This window comes from Cricetulus griseus, chromosome 2 (assembly GCF_003668045.3).
Source record: "Cricetulus griseus strain 17A/GY chromosome 2, alternate assembly CriGri-PICRH-1.0, whole genome shotgun sequence".
Taxonomy (NCBI): domain Eukaryota; kingdom Metazoa; phylum Chordata; class Mammalia; order Rodentia; family Cricetidae; genus Cricetulus; species Cricetulus griseus.
This window is the reverse complement of record NC_048595.1, coordinates 446904296-446928819: the sequence shown is the minus strand read 5'-3', so window position 1 is coordinate 446928819 and position 24524 is coordinate 446904296. Positions and strand designations below refer to the sequence as shown.

The following is a 24524-nucleotide window of genomic DNA, read 5'->3' as shown; positions in this document are numbered from 1 at the left end:
CACACACTGCACACCCTTTAGGAAGTCCAACAGTTTAGGGGAGGTCCTTTCCAGGCCTTTCTGTTGGTCTATGGCTCTTCCAGGCTGCTCAGCTGGTTTATTATTCTTTCCTGACAGATCACTGCTTCCTTTTTTTGAAGCTTGGATCATCAGAGTCTTCTCTGCCATTTGATTGATCTGAATGTGACTCCCAGATGCCTTTGTTACTTATTCTGGGAGTGAGGGATCTAGGAATCAGGTCAGTTTCAGGCCCTTCTTAGATCTATTCTAAATTGTTGATCGTCTATCTTTAGGAGCTTCCTTGGCAGATGGAATATTTGGTTTTGGAGGAAAGAGCTATACAACACAAGACCACAAGAGAAGATCCTCGGTGCAAACAAGTGAAAGACTTCTTTCTGCACACTAAAATCTTCCAGATATCAGAGAAATAGAAGTATACATCAAAAGGTGGAAAGACCTCTCATGTCCATGTATTGATAGGATTAGTATTGTAAAATTGGCCATCTTACAAAAGCAATCTACAACGTAGGGGCCAGAAACAAGGGAAAACTCCTGTTCTCTGACTTGACCCCAAGCCCAAGACAAGGAGCAGGGAGACATACTCTGGCCCTAGTTTGATCTAGAGAGGCTGAGGCTTGGAAATTTCTCCATCCATGATGTAACAATGTGGGCTGGAAATGCAGGCAGTCACACTTCCTCACTGGCTTACTGCGCATGCTCCAAGGTCCTGTAAGATCTCTTCCTTTACCCAGCCCCCTCTGCCACTCTTCCTGCTCAGAGGCAGCAGCCACCTTGATTTTTCTCCCCAGCAAATCTCTTGTGTGAGTTTTGTTTCATAGTGTGAATTTTTGGTATTCCTTTGCTACTGACTGCCAAGATATCCGTGCATATGAAAAAAAAAAAACCCTAAACATAGACTCAGTACAATCACCATCCAAATTCCAACACAATCTGTCACAGAAACAGAATAAATAATATTAAAATTAGAAACATACAGACATGTGCACGCACACAAAGAGAGACAGAGATGGAAAGACAGAGAAAGTTAGAGAAACAGAGGGGATATCAGGATATCTAGGACAATCTTGAATGTTAAAAGTTGCAGATGTCACTATTCCAGGTTTCAAGTGTTCTGCAGAGCTATAGTAATAAAAACAAGGTGTGCCTAGTTAGAAAACTTCCTTTGTGGCTTGCAGTATTGCTTATGCTCTTAACATTGGAGCTTATGAATCAAGTAGTTCATGGTTACCGGTGGGAAAATTGGGGGACAGAAGGAGATTAAGGTAAGGGAACAAACTGGAAAATATTGTAATTAGTATTGGAAACAAGGAAGCAAAGATGATCATAAAACTGTTCATGCAAACGACTGAGCAAACGACTGAAATAGTATAAATAAAATCAGCTCAGGGTATCCGGGGTCACTTGTATGAAACATGTGGTCAGAGTTTTCTTCGTTTTGCAGACTTCACACATCCATCCTGGGTCATTGGACCCATTAGGAGCAAAGCTCCACACAGTTTACCACCCATGGAAACCCCTAATCTCCAGGAAGACATCAAGAATTGTACATATTAGAGAATATTTTAATATCATAAAATGTTGTGTTGTTTGTGTGGTTAGTTTTTTGTTTGTTTGTTTGTTTGTTTGTTTGTTGTTTTCTGGTGACAGGTTCTCTGGATGTAGATCAGGCTGGCCTGGAAGTACTGATGAGGTGACCTCCTCATTTTGAGTGTTGGGATTCAAGGTGTATGTCACCATATTGGTAGATTTTTCATTTTTGTTATGGAGAGATTTTCCCAGTGTGTACTATGAGGGTCCTCGGTGTACCACAAATTAAAATGTCTCATGCTCATTGCTATTACCATGTTGTTGTTTTTAAAAATCAATTGAAGTGTTATATTTTTCTTACATGTTATAGATTTATCTAATAGCTTTAGAGACCCTGGAGATGTATGGATTTATATTTTCAAGAATATATTAGCAAGAATCACCATTCTTTTCTTTCATGATCGCTTAGGGGTTTTCACATAAAATTGTGTCCATAATTCATTTTCCTTGTGAATTACAATATAAATAAATAAATAAATAAATAAATAAATAAATATAACTAAAATCTCACTTTTGTGACACTTGCCTTCCTTTCCCCTGGATTCCAGTTTATATAAATCCTATATATTCAAACAGATTGCAAATACTTGGCCACACTGTGCATAGTCTGTGCACCCTGGAGAGCTTAGATGTATTAAACATCTTTCTAGAGAGGAGGTTGCTAAAAGTCCCAAAGAGACATATCTCACCCTGCAGCCGTAGACTGATCATTCTCCTGCATGTCTATATACTAAGTAACCAGTCATCCAATACTTGAACTTGTAAGAAATAAAATAAATGTGTTTGTGCTTCTTAGCCCTTCTGATTTCCAGGTCTCACAGCAAAGAATTTGCACAGTTATCAAATATTAAATAATATATTGTTGGATGTGGTGAAACATCTTTAATATCAGCACTCAGAAGATAAAGGTAGTTAAAACTTTATGAATTCGAGGGCAGCCTGGTCTAAATAATTATTTCCAGGCCAGTCAAAGTTACATATTGAGACCGTTTCAAAAAGCCAATAAAAAATTTAATATACTATTTTGTATTTCATTTAGAATTTGAACCAGTTGTTGCTTTTCAGTACACATGTGCCTCTTCTAAATGCCCATAGTCCCATAAAATAATGCATTAAACTCTAATATGACTTATTACTAAAAAGGTTCTTAAAATATAAAAAAATATTTTTAAACCTGTTCAGTTAGTTTCACTCTGTTAGTATAATGGATATTCAATTAAGTCTTATCTATTATTAAACATAAATGCATAGGTGCATTCTTATGTGTGCTTGTCAGCACCTCTTATCTTCATCTTTATGCTTCCATTGTTAAAACATGACAGTTATTTGAAATGATGCCTTCCTCTATTTCAAAGCAATCACATAGATACAGCATTAAGCTATTTTTGCTTTGGTCAACATCTATTAAAATACTCTCTCTGATGTTTTGTATATTTATTTTATGCTTATATTTGTCTCTACTTGTGTGTAATTTTCAGATATGAAATATTGTTATTAACATTGCCCATAATGTTCCTCAAATAAAACTTAATAATGTATTTTTAAGTCTACATTTTACAAATACATTGTTAAGATGACAATCATGAAGTAGAAAGTGTTATTTTGTGAGTGACTCTTTAAAATATCTACATTGACCCTTCTTTGGCATATCAATTGTATTTAATCTAGGAACACACTTTCATTCAAATTGAAAGGTGGAAAATATTTAAATAAAGGAATTGAAAGACAGGAACTTCTGCATCACCTGGCATCCAAACTGAAGTGAAGACAGAAAAACATGAGAGAGCTGTCCAGTTCCCAGATTAAAGAATGCCTGTGATTATATGTGCACGTTTGAGATGCTCAGCAGCTCCTGGCATTGTGCAGGTTTAGATGCTGTTTGACAACATAAAACAATAGAAAGGTAACAGATGGCAAAGACTTCTCTTCAGGAGAACCCTTTGTGCTAATTTTTCTTATAATATTAAAAAAAAAAGGATGTCTGATTACGACATTGGAAATGTTCTTTTTCTGTCTCGCGGGACCGTTTCTACAATGTCAAATGTTATTATATATGCACAGGTTTCCTCTTTATGCATTGTTAATCTCAGATGTCTGTTCCTCACTGTCAAATAATTAGAAAAATGATGGGTAGACATAAGTAGAATACTGTAGAAAAGGGAAAATAGAAATGTGTACAAGGTTGAAGTTCCTGTATGCTAACAAGTTGGAAATGACCCAATAAGCTTATTGGGTGACGTCAAGAAGAAAGTGCAGGAGTTTGTCTGCAGTAGGGCAGGAGTGAGCACCTGACCATCTTCTCGCTCAGGTTCACTGGGAGGGGTCTTCCTAGTTTTCAGTTGGGGCTTCAATTAGCAAAGGTTGGCCTTTCAATATTTGATCTGCTGCAGTTGGTACACTGTAACAAACATGGGTGCCTATTAACAATCAGATAGTTGGGACCTTCCTGTGAACCTTGGTAAGCACATGGGTATTTCAGATGCAATCTATTTGCTCAAGTCACGTGAAGACAGTCTCAAATGGATCTTCTTGTATTTCATTAAAAAAGGAAAGTGGTGTATTTGTACATAGTCTTAAAAAGAAGTAACACATTTAAATATTAAAAACTACATCAGATTTGGGTGTTGGGGCATACCTTTAATCCCAGTACTCAGTAGCAGAGACAAGCAGATTTCTGAATTCAAGGATAGCCTGGTCAGCAAAGCAAGTTCAAGGACAGTCATGTCTACACAGAAAAACCCTGTCTCAACAAAACAACACTAAACTACTTCAACATGATTTCTAGAAACTATACAGTAAGTTTACCACCACAGTAATTTCTTTCCTTTATATTTGGATATCTTGTTAAACCATTAAATAGTTTAATTTTGAAAAGGGATTAAAAATTTAGGAAATAAATGCAGCTATTTTGTCCTGTATAAATATTTAATACAGGCAAATGTAAAAGTGGTGGCTTATGTCCTGTAGAAAAAGGATTTTTTTCATTGTATATACCACAAATAAAGTCATTTTGAAGTTACAATATCAGAACTTCTTATGTACAGAGTCAGAAATTATTTTAATCTGAAAGATGAAGTGTGGATCATCTAAAGTTTGAAGTATTTGTACTTCATTATAAATTCCCTTTAGGCACAAGTTGGCAGCTATAGCTCAGAGTGAGAGCATGCCCCAGGTACTGGCCGAGTTCTCAGCCCAGAAAAAGCAGAAGCAAAACAAGAATAATTATGTTATGAAATCAAACTTATGAAGTAGAAATTAAAGGGCTAGAGAGAATGCATGGTGCCTAAGAGTGCTTACTGCTCCTTCAGAGGGTGCATGATCTGTTCCCAGTAACCACATAGTGGCTCAACTCTCTGTAACTACAGTTCCACAGGATTCAACATGCTTTTCTGGCCTCCACAGGCATACGGCATGCACACAAATATTCCTGCACTTGGAATAAATGTATCCTTTAGAGAAGGAAACATGAATATTTCCTATCCCTTTTTCTGAAATTTATATAAAAGATCAAAATTCAAGTTTATGTCCATTCTAATACTAATGCTTTTTTCCTAGTAAAAATATCAAAATTTTGATCTTTTTATAAAAATAATACCTCTAGAATTTAATAAAAAGGTATGTGAATAAAACGAAAATTACTTTTCATACTGTCCATAGGACAAAATATAAAATGTTAAATACTTTTTTGTTTATTCATTTAATTCAGTGAAATTCTATTTTTAGCAAGCAATAAAACCACAATAACACAAAAAATAATAACAGTAAATGCATGTGATTGAAAATATATCACTTTATAAGGTGTGATACGCTCTAAGTTCAAGTGTTTAGTGTTGTCCACTGAAATCAAGTATTGCCAGGCTTGGACAGTCCTTTCTGTCAACCTCAAATTAATACATAAAGATATAGTCTCATGTTCTGATGTGAATTTAGGCAAAGTTATATACATTTTTGTCAATGTTAATTAATTCATTGACCACTACTATGTCCAAAAACAAAAAGATAGTTTTGCTATGGATATCAAATGATTTCTAAATATTGCTTATCTTAGTACTCTTTTAGAATCTCCTTTAGGTTTATTCAAAGGAAACCAACAGAATCCTTATTTACAAAAGGAACTTTATTATTTATTAGATTCATTTTCTTAATAGCAACATCAATCTTTCAAGTTGAACTTCTTACAATCTTTCAAATTGAAAAGTTTGTAATCCAGATCAATAATAATATTTGGAATATGTGATATATATGATATACACACATACACATACACTCACATGCATACATACATATACACATTATACTATAAAGAATTAAAGTTCAGCTCTAGCAGATAATGCACAAATAATAAGAGATGCAATCAGATATCCTCAAATCTAACCATGTCAGCTGTTTCTCTGTGGTTCTCTGAATTATGTTTGAGTTTGAAGATCCCAGTTTCTGAGCACTGGACCACACAATGTGACAAACAGTGGGGGTATCATGAAATTGCAGTGGCAGAAAAAAAATCATGATTTTTTTTAAAGAGAGGCGGTTAGAATTGCAGTTAGAATTGATATGCCCATAATATCTTTTACATTTGTATCTCATGACATGGGTAAGAGCCCAGAGAAGTGAAAAGTAAGCCACTGAACTGGCATTGCCTTTTAGCTTTAGTTTAGCTTTGTCACATTGTGTGGTCCAGTGCTCAGACAGGGATCTTCAAACTCAAACATAATTCAGAGAACCACAGAGAAACAGCTGACATGGTTAGATTTGAGGATATCTGATTGCATCTCTTATTATTTGTGCATTATCTGCTAGAGCTGAACTTTAATTCTTTATAGTATAATGTGTATGATGACCCCAGGACAACAAGGTTGGATTCAGCCACCAACTGATGTACTCAAGATGACGAGGACTAAGATCCTGCCTAGCAGTGTAGGAAGAGGGAAGAACAGTGCTTTCCAATGTTGGACATTGCACAAGAGATTAACATTTCTATTCCCATAAAGTCTACTGTGGGCACCAGGTTGGTACTCTGAAACTGAGTTAGTTCCTGAAACCGTATTCAAATGTGTTTTCTGAATATTCTTCCATCATGTGACAACTTACCATTTCTCTGAAGGAGGGACAGGATGGCTCCATTCATTACCCTAACAACCTCTGTCACTAAAAATGTTTAAAAGTTACATTTTAATATCAATCAATTAATAATAAATTATATTTACTTCCTACTATACCTCAAGCTGTAATCACAATAGTTTGCATATATTAATTTTAAGGTAATAGAATTGCAATATTTACCTTCTTACTTTTCTCCATCTAAACTTTTCTGTATACCCCTCCTTCTTCCTTTTCAAATCCATGACCTCTTTTTTTCATTATTCTTGTTACAAACAAATATGTATAAGCATATGTGTATGTATTTATATATTCCTGAACTTACTTTCAGCTGTCATAAAAGTTTCCACAAAGGCAAATGAAGGATATTCTGGCTTCAAAAACCTACGTTTTTGTATACTATGTTGAGGTTTTCATAATCACATATTGGTTACATATTTCCTACTCACTTTTATAATTGTCATGCAATATGTTATAATTCTATAACATATGTCATCATTGACTGCTACTTTTATAATGTTTATCTGATAAGTTTCTCTGATTACATACAGTAAGAATAAAACTTAAAATCATTTTTGTTTCTTGAGATTGAGTACTATAGTTAATATACATTATCTTATATAATATACTATATTATTTAAAATTCATAAATTACATACCAGAACTAAAACCAGGATTTCTAAATAAACTTCACTGGAAATTGGTAATAAGTACTATGACCAGAATTGAAACAAAGTTTTATGATGCAAGTTTGTGTTCTGTGTGTGTAGCAGACCTTTTTTAAGTTTCATTTTACATTTTAGCCTCAGATCCCCCCCAGCCCACACCTTTCCACTCCTCCTTATGGCTAAGAACTCCCATAAAGAGTCAACAAAGTCTGGCACGTTAAGCTGGGGCAGGACCAGACATGTCTCCCATGCATTAAGGCTGAGCATGACAACCCACCATAGGCAATGGGCTCCAAAAAGCTAGTTCATGTATCAGGTATGTATCATGGTCCTACTGCCAGGGAAATTTCATGTATTCCAAGCTTCACAACTGTCTCCCACATATGGAGCACCTAGTTCAGTCCCCTGCTGTCTCCACAGCTGTCGGGCTAGAGTTCATGAGTTTCCACAGTCTTGGTTCAGCTGTCTCTGTAGATTTCTGTGTCATTATCTTGAGCACCCTTGCTTATATTTTGCCTTCTCTCTCTTTTCAACTGGATCTCTGGAACTCATCCTGGTGCTTGGTAGTGGATCTCTGCATCGCATCGGGTTCAATTAATTACTGGATGAAGGCTCTAGCAATAGTGGAGATGATGCCCAAACTGGCCTACCCCTATTAGTGATTGGTGAATACCCCAACTCTAATCATAGTAACTTATGTGACAGAGTTCTAAAGTATTGGTTCTTGGCATTACTAGACTCTGCATGTGTAACTCTCTGTAAGAGTAGTGTAGTATGTGCTTAAAATAAGCATCATAGTATGTATAAGATGAAACAAATACAATTACTAGTGTGCATTCGACCAATGGAATTGAGTTGAAAACCCTGATATTAAACCTATAAACAACTGATTTTTGACAAAGAAGCTAAAGCTATACAATGGAATAAAGAAAGCATCTTCAACAAATGGTGCTGGCAAAATGGATGCTGGCATGTAGAAGACTGCAGATAGATCCATGTCTAACTCCAGGCACAAAACATGTCCAAATGGATCAAAGACCTCAAAATAAATCCAGCCACACTAAACTTATTAGAATAGAAGCTAGGAAATACCCTTGAATGAATTGGTACTGGAGACCACTTTCTGAACATTACACCAGTAGCAGGGACACTGAGGTCAAAAATTAATAAATGGGACCTCCTGAAACTGAGAAGCATCTGTAGGGCAAAGGACACAGTCAGCAAGACAAAATGGCAGCCCACAAATTGGGAAAAGATATTCACCAACCCCACATCTGAAAGAGGGCTGATATTCAAAATTTACAAAGAACTCAAGAAGCTAGTCTCCAAAACAACAAATAATCAACTTAGAGGGGTGCAGAACTAAATAGAGAATTCTCAATAGAGGAATCTAAAATGGCTGAAAGACACATAAGAAAGTGCTCAACATCCTTAGCCATCAGGGAAATGCAAATCAAAACAACTCTGAGATACCACCTTAGACCTGTCAAAATGGCTAAAATCAACAACACCAATGACCAGTTTATGCTGGAGAGAATGTGGAGAAAGAGGAATACTTCTCCACTGCTGGTGAGAGTGCCAACTCATACAGCCACTTTGGAAATCAGTATGGTGATTCCTCAGGAAAATGAAAATAAGTCTACCATAAGATCCAGCAATTCCATTCTTAGGCATATACCCAAAAGAAACACATTCATACAACAAGGACATCTGTTCAACTATGTGCATCACAGCATTATTTGTAATAGCCAGAACCCAGAAGCAACCTAGAAGTCCCTCAACTGAAGAATGGATACAGAAAATGTGGTACATTTACACAATGGAGTACAACTCAGATGGAGAAAAATGGAATCTTGAATCTTGCAGAAAAATGGATGGAACGAGAAGAAACCATTCTGAGCAAGGAAACCCAGTCACTAGAAGACAAACATGGTATGTACTCACTCATATGTGGATTTTAGACATAGAGTAAAGGATTACCTGCCTGTAATCCATACTGCCAGAGAAGCTAGTAAACAAGGAGGACCCTAAGAGAGACATACATGGTCCCCTGGAGAAGGGGAAAGAGACAGAAGATCTCCTGAGAAAATTGGGAGCATGGTGGCAGGGGAGAGGGAACTAGCAAAATGAGAAGGGGTGAAGAGGAGGGGTGAGGAGGACATGATTGGGCAGGGAGGTTCAGTTGGGGGAAGAACAGGAGAGAGCAAGATAAGAGTTAGTATAATAGAGGGAGACATAGGTTTAAAGAGAAATCAGTCACTAGGGAAAGGTCTGGAGAGCTACAAAGATGAAACCAACTAACAATCTAAGCAACAGAGGAGAGGCTACCTTAAACGCTCTCCCCTGATAATGAGATTAATGACTAACTTATATGCCATCCTATAGCCTTCATCCAATAGCTGGTAGAAGTAGAAGCAGACACCCACAGCTAAACCTTGAACTGAACTGGAATCCAGTTTCAGAGAAGGAGGGGTGATGAGCAAAGGGGTCCATACCAGGCTGGTAAAATCCACAGAGACAGCTAACCTGAACAAGGGAGAGCTCTTGGTCCCCAGACTGATAGCTGGGAAACCAACATGGGACTGATCCAGACACCCTGAATTTAAGTGTCAGTGAGGAGACCTTGAAAATCTATGGGGCTCCTTGTAGTGGATTAGTACTTATTCCTAGCATGGGAATGGACTTTGGAAGCCCATCCCACATGGAGGGATACTCACTGAGCCTAGACACAAGGGGGTGGGCCTAGGCTCTCTCCCAAAGGATATGACCAACTCTGAAGACACTCTTAGGAAGGCCTCACCCTCCCTGGGTTGCAGAAAAGGTATGGGATAGAGGGAACTGGGATTGACATGCAAAATAATCTTTGTAATTCAAATAAAAAATTATTAAATAAATATAAATGAAAGGGAAAATTTTTTCTTATTACTAGTAGTTTCCAATGCATGTATATAAACCCACCTTCTGAGTTGCTCATGCATGTGCTCTTTATTATGTTCTTGGGGAGAAGAGGGGGTAATTTTGTCATGAGAAACAGTTTTGGTGAACTCCACTTTTAGAAAACATTTTAATTGCCAAAGTAAAATCCAACTGTAGATATGAAACTGAGAAAGTCAGCTCTGAGGAAGGATTACCAACTCTCCTTTTCCAATTCAGCATGTGGTGTGCAAGGAGTTTTAGTTGACATATTTAAAGCTTAGTTACACACCAGGGAACACTTTTGACATTACTGTTCCAACTATGACATAATGCATGGCCTTCCCTCCTGCTGCTTATATTGTCCTAAAACAGCAACAACAAAATTGCTATTGAATATAACTAGGGAAAATATTAGAACTGCAAAATATAAGAAAAATCCAATTTCATTGCTAATGTTTTAAATACCAACTGGTTATGTCATACCCTATGATCAGACTTGAAAACACACATACAGAAATCTAACATTATATAGACTGAGCTGGTTATTGTTATATATTGAAAAATACATATGTAATAGACATGCATATACATATATAATAATAGTTAATGAAAATGGAGGCCATACATTAGAAAGAGAGCCAGTAGAGTTGTATGCGTGAATTTCAAGAGAGAGAAAGGAAAGGGAAAATGATGCAATTATATTACAATGTCAAAAACTGAAGGAAGTTTTTAAATATTTATATTGAATACATACTATTATAAATAAACTTTGTTAACTAAATCAGAGAACAGGGTCACTTCCTTAACTAAATCAGAGGACAGGGACACACGTCAGCTCCAGATTGCTCCCCACTGTTTCCAGATTTGGGGTTCCTGAATTGAATGGATGCTTTAAGTCTATATATCATTTATCATAAAAATGTGCCTAAAAGTAATCATGATTTACAACATATACACTGCAGTGAACTGTAAATGCTCTTCACATGGACCCTTGATAACAGCAGATGGTGGTAGGGACAGGAGGGAAAGACCATTCAAGATCCATTCTTTATGTGGAACACTCACGTGCTTGGCTCAGATTCATCTGTTACTAGATAACAAATTTTGCACAGAAAGCATATGTCTTTATAGGCCATGTCAAAAGATTCTGTTCCAAATAAGTTAGCCTAGGAGGACTGAGAAATAATATAGCAGAGAGAAAATATCATTCCATTTTCATCAGACATCTACAGTAGGCAAATTCATATTAAAAATTGACTGGTGATTTTCACCAACTAGGTGGAAAGATTAAAGTGTGGTTTTATATGTTGTATACATACTCAGATTTTTCTTGTCACTTTCTTTTATTTATTCCTAGAGACAAATTTATTTTGAACCTGTTTTTATTTAAAATCATTTTCTTACAACATATTTTAATCATGTTACCCATTCCCCCAAATAAGAGAAAAGTAGTCATACAAATTTTCACTCCCCAAGATGGGGATAGAGAGACCTGCAGAAACAGTGGACCTGATCTACTGATGAATGGAGACACTAGCTGTAAAGCTGGGGAAACAGCATTGGACCAAACCAAGCCCTCTGAATATGGATACCAGCTAGGAGTCCAAGACAATCTAAGGGTTCTCCAAGAGTGGAGCCAGTATTTATCCCTAGAGCACAAATGGACTTTGGGAGCCCAATCCCTATGGAGGGATACTATTGCAGCCTAGATACAGTAAGGAGGGCCTAGGCCCTCCCCCAAACAATATGACAGATTTTGAAGGTCCTTGGTGGAGGGCCTCACTATCCCTGGGCAGGAGTGGGGGGGTGTTGGGGTGGGGGGTGGGGAACATGGAAGGATGGGAAGGCGAGGGAATGGGGGGAATGAATATGTAAATATGAATAATTAAAAATAATATTAGTAATTTAAAAAGTTTTCACTCCCACCAACAATGGAGGAGTATTCCCTTTTGTCCACATCCTCTCCAGCATAGACTGTCATCGTGGTTTTTGATTTTAGCCATGCTTACTAGTGTAAGATGGTATCTCAGAGTTGCTTTGAGTTGCATTTCCCTGATGGCTAAGTATATTGAGCACTTTCTTAAGTGTCTTTCAGACATTTTAGCTTCCTCTATTGAGAATTCTGTAGTTCTGCAACCCACTTTTTAATTTCATTGTTTGGTGTTTTGGTGGCTAGCTTCTTGAGTTCACTGTATATTTTGGATATCAGTGCTCTGTCAGATACAGGGTTACTGAAGATCTTTTCCCATTCTGTGTGCTGCTGTTTTGTCTTGTTGACTGTGTCCTTTGCCTTAAAGACGCTTCTTAGTTTCAGGAGGTACCATTTATTAATTGCCCATCTCAATGTCTGTGCTACTGGTGTTATGTTCAGGAAGTGGTCTCCTGTACCAATTTGATCAAGAGTACCTCCCACTTTCTCTTCTAAGAGTTTCAGTGTGGCTGGATTTATGTTGAGGTCTTTCATCCCCTTGGACTTAATTTTTGTGCATGGCGATAGACATGGATCTATCGACAATATTCTACATGTCCGAGTTATGCCAACACCATTTGTTGAAGATGCTTTTTTTTCCATTGTATAAATTTAGCTTCTTTGTCAAAAGTTAGGTGTCCACAGGTGTGTGGGTTAATATCAGGCCTTTCAATTAGATTCCATTGATCTATTTGTCTACTTTAGTGCTGATACTAAGCTATTTTCAGGACTATGGCTCTATAATAGAGCTTAAAGATAGGAATCCAGTTGCAAAGAGGGAGGAGTGATGAGCAAAGAGATCAAGACTGGCTTGGTGAAACCCACAGAAACAGCTGACCTGAACAAGGTGGAGCTCATGGACCCCAGACTGATCTATGGGAGGCCAGCATGGGAACTGATCCAGACCCCTGTAAGTTTATGTCACTGAGGAGGCCTCAGCACTCTATGGAGCCTCTGGTAGTAGATCAGTATTTATCCCTGGAGTAAGAAAGGACTTTGGGAGCCCATCCCACATGGAGGGATGCTCTCTCAGCCTGGACACATGGGGAAGGGCCTAGGCCCTGTCCAGGATGATACGACAGACTTTGGGGATCCCCCACAGAGGGCTTTATCCTCTCTGGGGGGGCAGAGGGGTGATTGGATAGGGGCTTGTTGTGGAATGAGTGAGGAGGGGAGGGAGAGGGATCAGGGATTGACATGTGAAGCAGGCTTGTTTCTAATTTGAAGTATAAAAAATAAAAAATTAATCTTCCAATATCTATTAATACTAAAGGCACAAATTATTTCCACTATAAATTACAAAAACATTCCAATCTGTGGGCAATACCACCAATTGGTAAGTTATTGTCATAGTAATGTTTCCATTGGCCAGCATACAAAACAATACAAATGTTCATCAGATAGAGTGCAATTATATTCTATGTAAGAGTACTTCCTAATTACCTGAGGTTCTTTACATTTATTATTTATTCATAATTGAAATATTGCTAAGTCACTTATTTTCTATTTAACTTGAGTAAATGATGAAGAGCTTGAAGGCTTACAAAGTCATTGATTACATTATATAAATAATGTTTAATGGAGAAACTATATTCAATATATATTATATAAGAAAAATATCTAGTTTTAAATGGTCCTGTTTCTGGCCCAGATTCTGATGCCCTGCTTAGAGCATCCCTAGACCTGGGAATTATGCAAGGGGCAATCCATCCTGGTGGAGCAGCCCATCTGAAATCTGCTGACCTCCATGCATGGGAAGAAGAGATCCATCAGAGTATTGGACCTGCTTGCACACACCAGAAGAGAACCTTGAACCTGTACCACCAGGAGAGGGAGAGACCCCATGGGCATCCACTGGAAGAAGGTATGGGAAGACAACAGAAAGATCAATATGACACCACCAGAGTCCAGGGACTACACGCCAGAAAGACCTGAACATCCCAACACAGAAGAAGTAGAATAAAATGACACTAACAACAACTTTATGAAGATAATAGAGTCTCTCAAAGAAGAAATGAAAAAATCACTTAAAGAAATGGAAGAAAAAAACAACCAAAATTCAAGAAAGGGAAGAAAACACAAACCAAAAATGACAAGAAATAAACAAATATCTTAAAGAACACAAAGTAGGCTGAGAAAAAACAACAAACAAGTGAAGGAAATAATTCAAACAGTGCAAGGCTTGAAAGCTGAAACAGAGACAACTAAAACAAAAAAAAACACAGTCTGAGGGAATTCTGGAAATAGAAAAGCTAGGTAAATGATCAGGAACTACAGATGTAAGCATAACCAACAGAATACAAGAGATGGAAGAGAGACTCTCAGTCATTGAAGATTCACTAGCAGAAATAGATTCATTGAAAAAGAAAATCTAAAGTCCAAAAAATCCCCAACACAAAATATCCAAGAAATATGGGACACTGTGAAAAGGCTAAACCTAAGAATAATAGGTTATAGAAGAAGGTGAACAAACCCACCTCAAAGGTACAGAAAACATAGTCAACAAAATTATAGAAAAAAAAAACTTTCCCATCCTAAAGAAAGATATGACAATAAATGTACAAGAAGCTTATAGAACACCAAATAGAGTTGACCACAAAAAGTCCCCTAGCCACATAATAATGAAAACACCAAACATACATAATAAATAAAGAATATTTATGAATATAAATAAATAAAGAGCAGCAAAGGAAAAAGTCCAAGTAACATATAAAGGCAAACCTATCAGAATTGCACGTGACTTCTCCATGGAAACTCTGAAATCCAGAAGGTCCTAGATAGATATTCTACCAACACTAAGGGAGCATGGATGCCAGCTCAGACTACTATACCCAGCAAAGCTTTAAATCACTATAGATGGAGAAAACAAAATATTCCATGACAAAACCAGATTTAAACAATACATATCCACTAATCCAGCCCTGTTAAAGTTCTGGAAGAAAAACTGCAACAAAGGAAGTTAACTACACTCACAAAAACATGGGCAATTGATAATCCCACTTTATCAATAGCTGAAAGAAAAAAAGGGGGAGTGGAAATCCACACACAATACCACTAACAACAACAAACCCTAAACAAACAAGAATTAACAATCAATGGTCACTAATATCCCTCAATATTAATGGTCTTAACTCTCCTATAAAAGACACAGGGCAACAGAATGGATAAGAAGACAGAATCCATCTTCCTGCTGCATGCAAGAAATACACCTCAACTTCAAAGACAGATGTTACCTCAGAGTTAAGGGTTAAGAAAAGTTTTTCCAATCAAATGGACCCAAGAAACAAGCTTTGTAGCAATCTTAATATCTAAAAAAATTATATTTCAAACTAAAATCATTTAAAAGAGATAAAAAAGGTCAATTTATATTCATCACAGGAAAAGTCCATCAAGATGAATTCTCAATTCTGAACATCTATGCTCCAAATACAAAGGCATCCACATTCAGAAAGGAAATATTACTATAGTGGGGGATTTTAATACCAAACTCTCACTACTGGACAGGTCCACCAGACAGAAACTTAAAAAAGAAACAAAGGGGCTAACAAAAGTTATGACCAAAGTGGCTTTAACAGACATCTATAGAACAATCCATCTGAACATAAAATAATACACCTTCTTCCCAGTGCCACATGGAACCTTCTCTAAAATTGACCACATAACATAGCAAACCTCAACAGATTAAAAAAAAAAAATGGAATACTGCCCTGTACCTTATCGGACCACCATTTTTTAAAGTTAGAATTCAATGACAAAAATTGCAGAAACACTACAAACTCATGGAAATTGAACAATGTGTAACTGCACCATTTCTGGGTCAGGGAAGAAATAAAAAAAGAAATTAAAGACTTCCATTGGGCGTAGGTTGCTCACGCCTTTAATCCCAGCACTTGGGAGGCAGAGGCAGGCAGATCTCTATGAGTTTGAGGCCAGCCTGGTCTCCAGAGTGAATGCCAGGATAGGCTCCAAAGTTACACAGAGAAACCCTGTCTCGAAAAATACCAAAAAAAAAAAAAAAAAACTTCCTAGAATTAAATGAGAATGAAGAGACAACATACCTAAACTTATGGGACACTTTGAAAGCAGTGCTAAGAGGAAAGTTCATAGAACTAAGTGCCCACATGTTACAGCACAACTGTAAGCCCTAGAAAAAAAAGAAGCAAACTCACCCCAATGGAGTAGACACCTGGAAATAATCAAATTGAGGGCTGAAATCAATGAAGTACCCAATGAAATCAATGAAGACAAAGAACACAATACAAAGAAACAATGTAACAAGGAGTTGCTTGTACAAGAAAATCAAGAAGGTAAACAAACCTTTATCCAAACTAACCCAAAGGCAGAGAGAGAGAACATGTAAATTAACAACATCAGAAATGAGAAGGGGGACATAAAAACCTACACTAAGGAAATCCAGAGAATCTTCAGTTCATACTTTGAAAACCTGTACTCCACAAAATTCAAAAATTTAAAGGAAATGGACAATTTTCTGGAGAGATATCACCAAACTTAACTCAAGAACAGATAAGCAAATTAAATAGTTACTATAATACCTAATGAAATAAAAGGAGTCATCAAATGTCTCCAAACCAAAAGAGCCATGCTACTATTAATTTTTCTGCCAAAAGCCCCTCTGCCTTATGTGTGCTTTATGCCAGCCGCCCGCCTGAGTTAGGCCCAAATGAATACACAGAAACTTGTATTAGGTTTAAAGCTGCTTGACCAATGACTAGGATTCTCATCTGTTAGCTCAGTCTTAACTATCATAAACCTATATATTTTATAAGACTTATCAGACACCTTATTGGTGTCCCTCCTTGCCGGTAAATCACATTGTGCTGCTGGAGCAGGATCGGAAAAGAGAGCCCTTCCTGTTTCTCCTTCGCTTAAATATGAGTCTCCTTGCTATGTCACTTCCTGTCTGGATCATCACTTCTCTACTACATTTCCCAGAATCCTCTTTGACTCCTAGTCCTGCCTAACTTGCTGTTTCATTGGCCAAATGGTATTTTATTTAACAATCAATAAGGTAAACATACACAGTAGTACATTCCCCATCAAAGCCAGGGCCAGATGGCTTCACTGCAGAATTCTAACAGAAATTCAAAGAACAACTAATACCAATAGTCCTTAACATATTCCACACAATAGAAGCAGCAGACTCATTGCCAAACTCTTTATACAATGCTACAATTTCATTGGTACCCAAGCCACACACAGACACAACTAAGAAAGAGAACTACAGACCAATGTCCTTCATAAACATAAATGCAAAAATACTCAACATAATACTGGCTAATCCAATCTAAGAACACATCAGCAAAATTATCCATCCTGATCAAGTAGACTTCATCCAAGGGATTCATGGATGTTTCAACATATGAGTATCCATGAATGTAATCCAGCATATGAAGAAACTGAAAAATAAAAACCGTATGATCATCTCACTAGATGCTGAAAAAGCCTTTGACAAAATCCAACATCTCTTCATGATAATGATCTTGGAGAGAATAGGGATAACTGGAACATGCCTAAACATAATAAAACCAATATACAGCAAACCAACAACCAACATCAAACTAAATGGAGAGAAACTAAACTGATTCCTCTAAAATCAGGAACAAGACAAGGCTGTTCACTCTCTTCATATCTCTTCAATGTTGTACTTGAAGTTCTAGCTAGAGCAATAAGACAACAAAAGGAGATCAAGTGGATAAAATTTGGAAAGGAAAAAGCCAAACTTTCACTATTTGCAGATGATATGATCATCTACATAAGTGACCAGAAAAACTCTACCAGGGAATTCCTACAGCTGATAAACACCTTCAGCAAAGTGGCAGGATACAAAATTGACTCAAAAAATAGTAGCCCTACTATATACAGGAGATAAATGGGCTGAGAAAGAAATCAAAGAAACATCACCCTTTACAATAGCCACAAGCAACATAAAATATCTTGGGTTAACTCTAACCAAAGAAGTGAAGGACCTGTATAACAAGAACTTTGAGTGTTTAAAGAAAGAAATTAAAGGAGATACCAATAAATGGGAAGATCTCCCATGCTCTTGCAAAGGTAGGATCAACATAGTAAAAGTGGCGATCTTGCCAAAAGCAATCTACAGATTCAATGCAATCCCCATCAAAATCCCAGCACAATTCTTCACAGACCTTGAAAGAACAATTCTCAACTTTATATGAAAAAAAAAAGACTCAGGATAGGAAAAACAACAATGTACAATAAAGGAACATCCAGAGTCATAACCGTCCCTGACTTCAAGCTTTATTATAGAGCTATAGTCCTGAAGAAAGCTTGGTATTGGCACAAAAATAGACAGGTAGACCAATGGAATCCAAATGAAAACCCTAATATTAACCAACACACCTAGGAGCAACTGATTTTCGACAAAGAAGCTAAAATTATACATTGGAAAAAAGAAAGCATCTTCAACAATTGATGCTTACATTACTGGATGCTGGCATGTAAAAGGCTGCAGATAGATTGATATCTATTGCCAAGCACAAAACTTAAATCTAAATGGATGAAAGACTTCAACACAAATCCAACCACACTGAACCTATTAGAAGAGAAATTGGGAGGTACCTTGAACTAATTGGTACAGGAGACCACTTCCTGAACATAGCACCTGTAGCATAGGCACTGGGATAGACAGTTAATAAATGGAACCTCCTAAAACTGAGAAGCTTCTGTAAGGCAAAGGACACAGTGAACACGACAAAAGAGTAGCTCATGCAAGGGGAAAATATCTTCACCAACCCCACATATGACAGAAGGCTGATTTCAAAAATATACAACGAACTCAAGAAGCTGGTCACCAAAACACCAAATAATCCAATTAAAATGTGGCATACAGAACTAAATAGAGAATTCTCAATAGAAGAATCAAATATGGCTGAAAGACACTTAAGAAAGTGCTCAACATCCTTCACCATCAGGGAAATGCAAATCAAAATAACTCTGAGATAAAATCTTGCTCCTGTTAGAATGGCTAAAATGAAAAACATCAAGGGCAGTTTATGCTGGAGAAGATATGGAGAAAGGGGAACACTCCTCCACTTCCAATGGGAGTGAAAACTCATAAAGCCACTTCAGAAATCAGTATGGTGGTTTCTCAGGAAAACAGGAATCAGTCTACCTGAAGATTCAGCAATTCCTCTCTTGGGCATATACCCAAAGAATGCACATTCATACGTCAAGGACATCTGTTCACCTATGCTCACAGCAGCATTCTTTGTAATAGCCAGAACCTGGAAGCAACCTCGACACCCCTCTACTGAAGAATGGATAGAGAAAATGTGGTACATTTATACAATGGAGTTACCCAGCAGAAAAAACAATGGAATCTTGAAATCTACAAGAAAATGAATGGAACTAGAAGAAACCATTCAGATTGAGGTAACCCAGTCACAAAAAGACACAGTATGTACTCACTCATGTATGGATATTAGACATAGTGCAAAGGAGTACCAGCCTACAATCCCTCCCTAGAGAATCTAGGAAACCAGGAGAACACTAAGAAAGACAGACACTGTCCCCCAGTGAAGAAGAAAGTGTCAAGATCTCATGAGAAAATTGGGATCATAGATGGAGGGGTGTGGGAGTTAGGAGAAAAAGATGAGGAGGGGAGAGGATGACATGAGGGAGCAGGAAGATTGAGTCAGCAGAAAAATAGAGGAGAGCAAGAAAAGAGATAACATAATGGAGGGAGCCTTTATAGGTTTAGAGAGAAATTTGTTACTAGGAAATGTCCAGAGATTTACAAGAATGATCACCACTAAGAATCTAAGCAGTAGTGGAGAGGCTACCTTAAATGCCCTTCTCCGAAAACGAGATTGATGACAATCTTAAATGCTATCCTACAGTCTTCATCCAGGAGGTGATGGAAGCAGAAGCAGACATCCACAGCTAAACACTGAGCCAAACTCCTATAATCCAGTTGCAGAGAGGGAGGAGTGATGAGCAAAGGCATCAAGACCAGGCTGGAAAACCCACAGATACACTGACCTGAACAAGGGGGAGCTCTTGGACCCTAGACTGATACCTGGGAAACCAGCATAGGACAGACCCAAACCCCCTGAATGTGGGTGTCAGCTAGGAGGCCTGGGCAGCCTATGGTGCCTCTGGTATTGGATCAATATTTATCCCAAATGTATAATTGACTTTGGGAGCCAATTCCATATAGAGGGATACTCTCTCATCCTAGATACACGGGCAAGTGCCTAGGCCCTGCTCCAAATGATGTGAAAGACTTTGACGATTCCCCCATGGAAGGCCTCACCCTCCCTGGGGAGCAGAAAGGGGATGGGATAGGTAGGGTGTTAGTGGGGTGCAGGGGAGGAGGGTAACGGAAAAGGAGATTGACATGTTTCTAAATTAAATTAAAAACAGGAGAAAAAATAAGTATTTTCAGTAAAAGAGAAGAAAAGTAAACAATGAGCTAGTATCTTAAACTCCCATTTAAATGAGAAATAAATTATATAATATAATGAAGGAAAACCCAACTGAACCAAAGATAATTGAAAGTATCTTGATATTATCAAGATGAAGGGCATTGATGCCACTGACTAGACTGTTAAGTTCCCTTAATGGTTCAGAGTTGGTTTGCTCTAGTGGAATCAGATCAGATAGCTACATGGTCATGACCAAGAAGTAGGGGAATGACAAGATCTATTTTCTTAGTTCTAATACTTGCTCTTCAACCTACTAATTAGCAATGATTAAAAAGCAATCTCTTTAAATAGAGCATTTTTCATTCTTCTCCACAAATTTTCCAAACAACAAAAAGAAAACATGGAAAAATATGGTTTCAAGCTTAAAAAAATCTTGATTCTGAAAATGAAAGGAAAAGCATAAATACATAATTATAGTCCTTGAGAAATTAATATGCAAATTTAATTACATCTGTGTGTGAAAATTCATAATTAGTAAAATCCACTATCTCAATTTTGTTGTTTTTACTTTTCCAATTCTTTTGTTGACTATATGCAGTAAATAATATTTATCCATTATGTGACACTAAATTTACTCTACCTTGTTCAGAGGACATTTAAAGGAAGAGAAGTGTAGGATAAGTGGCAAGTTGTTAATTTCCCAATAGAACTTAAATTCACATGCACATAAATACAACTAACATTTTGTCACACAAAGGACAGTTTCTCAAAAGATACACTGTAAAGTACTTAAATAAATGATACTGGTCAATGAATATTTTTTTTTCTTGCTTTGCTTACCAAAATTGGATAATAATAGAAATCTGATAAAGTATAATTCCTCAGCCCTTTCTTCTGAGCCTTTTGCTGAGTGCTGGGGACACCGGAGGATGACAATAATTACTTTAGATGATCAGAGCTTTCTGCCCTACCTCTATCAGAGGAAGCTTTTATTAAAGAATGGGCCACTTATTATAAATCATTATTCCTATTCATGCAGTGTTAGTAAGAATGACAGTCTGTTCAGAGTGATCTAGAGCTCAGTGATTTCCTCAATCGAAATGAGACAATCAAGAGTTCTTCTGGTCAGTTCAACCCCAGGGCTTGCACTCATCTTTGTCTTACAGGAAGCCTGATCCCAAAACCTTCCTATATTAAGGTAAAGTTGTACTAGTAAAAGCATGCTTTTGTTTAAGTTCTCATGAGGTACTTCAATGACCAGCTCCAGTATAGCTGTAAAAATAATCTCAATAATAAATATATGGCATTAAAGATCTACTTCCTATTGCTCAGTATATTGGCACTGAAATTTTCTCTAAAATTGTTTTACCTTAAGAGTTATTAGGGGTATATTCATAGTTGTTAACTTGAACTCTGAATGTTACCTGACATACAAAATAAATTACCTTCTGGTATTGTTATTTTCATAGCTATCATGTCATTTAATGTCAGGGTATGAATTTTTTTCTTATTGCACATTTTCCCTGGGTGATTTTTGTCATTAACTTTCCTACATGTATAAAAAATTTACCATGCCACCACTTTTTACAAACATTTTATAAAAATAGATGAAAATAATAATAACAGAAATATGTATATTATACTTGCAAAACCAATACTATTTTAGCCAGGCATTGTGGTATAGATATGTAATCACAGCACTCAGGAGTTATCTGCAAGATCTTGGGTTTAGTGGCAGCTTGAGCTACAAAATGAAACTTTCTAAAAAAAATTTAAAAATTAAAAGAATATTGTTAAGCTTACTCATTATGGTTAATGAACAAGAAAGATTATTTGGTGATCATTTTTAATTATTATAAGTGTAGTATATTATTTATTCAAAGAAATATGCACAAATGCTTTCATGGCACCAACTCTATATTATGCAAAATGAAATGTTGAATTTATAATGACAGAAGGCTGGTGAAAACAATCTTATGTTTATTCATCTGGAAATTTAATATCTTTAAAAATAAAGAAATAATGGTGCCAGATATCATGACCCACACCTTAAATCCCCGCACTCAGGAAGACTGATTTCAAATCTGTGTGACATTGTGAAATATTTCTAAATCCAGGAAGAAACAGAGAGAGACAGAGAGAGAGACACACAGAGAGAGAGAGAGAGAGAGAGAGAGAGAGAGAGAGAGAGAGACAGAGGACATAAAAAAGAGAGAGATTGAGGGAAGAAAAGAAAGAGAAATTGGCTATACAGATGTTAATGAAGTATTTAATAAATTTGAGTGTTGAATGCATAAAAGATGCCAATTCTTCATAACTGAATTGCACTGATTTTTAGCTAGTATACCATAAATCATGTAAGCATAGAAACTGTTAAATGTGATACCTGGAGGTTAGTCACAAAGTTATAGGAAGAACAACAAATATTGCAAATATATAGCACATATGTGTCTACATATACATGAAAGAAAACTATAAGTCTAAGATGGAAAAAGTGGAAGTTAAAATTTGATAGATCATGGATTTTCTATGTATTGAAAGTTATTAAAAAGTGAAATTTTTAAACAAAGCAGAGTGGCCATTAAGAATTTTGATGAAAAGAAGACTTTGTAAAAAAAATATCGGACTGGCAAGAGGGGGCAGGGGGAGCAAAAAGTCAACTTGATAAGAAAATGGATACAGCTCTCTCTCTTCTGCAGCCGAGCAAGATGCCCAAGGGAAAGAAGGCCACGGGGAAGAAGGTGGCCCCGGCCCCCGCCGTCGTGAAGAAACAGGAGGCCAAGAAGGTGTTGAACCCTTTGTTTGAGAAGAGGCCTAAGAACTTCGGCATTGGGCAGGACATCCAGGCCAAACGAGACCTTACAAGCTTCGTCAAATGGCCCCGATACATTTGACTGCAGCAGCAAAGAGCCATCCTCTATAAGCGGCTTAAAGTTCCTCCTGCCATTAACCAGTTCACCCAGGCCCTGGACCGGCAAACAGCTATCCAGCTGCTCAAGCTTGCCCACAAGTACAGGCCAGAGACAAAGCAGGAGAAGAAGCAAAGACTGTTGGCCCGTGCTGAGAAGAAGGCTGCTGGCAAAGGGGATGTCCCAACTAAAAGGCCACCTGTTCTTGGAGCAGGAGTCAACACAGTCACCACCTTGGTGGAGAACAAGAAGGCTCAGCTGGTGGTAATCGCCCACGATGTAGACCCCATTGAGCTGGTAATCTTCCTGCCTGCCCTGTGTCGGAAGATGGGGGTCCCCTACTGCATCATCAAGGGAAAAGCCAGGCTAGGACGACTGATCCACAGGAAAATATGTACCACCGTTTCCTTCACACAGGTTAACTCGGAAGACAAGAGTGCTCTGGCTAAGCTGGTAGAAGCTATTAGGACCAATTACAATGACAGATATGATGATATCCGACGCCACTGGGGAGGCAATGTCCTGGGTCCTAAATCTGTGGCTCGAATTGCCAAGCTGGAAAAGGCAAAGGCTAAAGAACTCACTACTAAACTGGGTTAAATGTACACTCACCACTAAGTTTTCTGTACATAAATACAAACTTATCTTTCATCTAAAAAAAAAAGAAAATGGATACAAAGCAATTAAAATTGACGTTCTTCGGTGAGAAGGAAAACTGGTGGGTAATGAGCAAATGAGGTTTATAAACAGACCTGTTAAAGGAGCTAAAGATACCAGAAACCATACAGGAAACGTTCCATGATAAAGACACTGATGACCAGGCTGAATAATGATTGAGGGCTTGGGGCTCTTCAGAAATGACAGCCTCTGCATACATACTTCACAGAACCCAGGACACAGAATGGCTTCCACTGAACAGAGAGGATGGGAAAATGGCCTTGTTTACTTA

General features: G+C 37.4%; 1 pseudogene; it reads left to right on the top strand.

Annotated features, from left to right (window-relative positions):
* Positions 1–23360: 23360 nt before the first annotated feature.
* Positions 23361–24223, top strand: LOC100767868 (annotated as a pseudogene).
* The last annotated feature ends 301 nt before the right edge of the window (positions 24224–24524 follow it).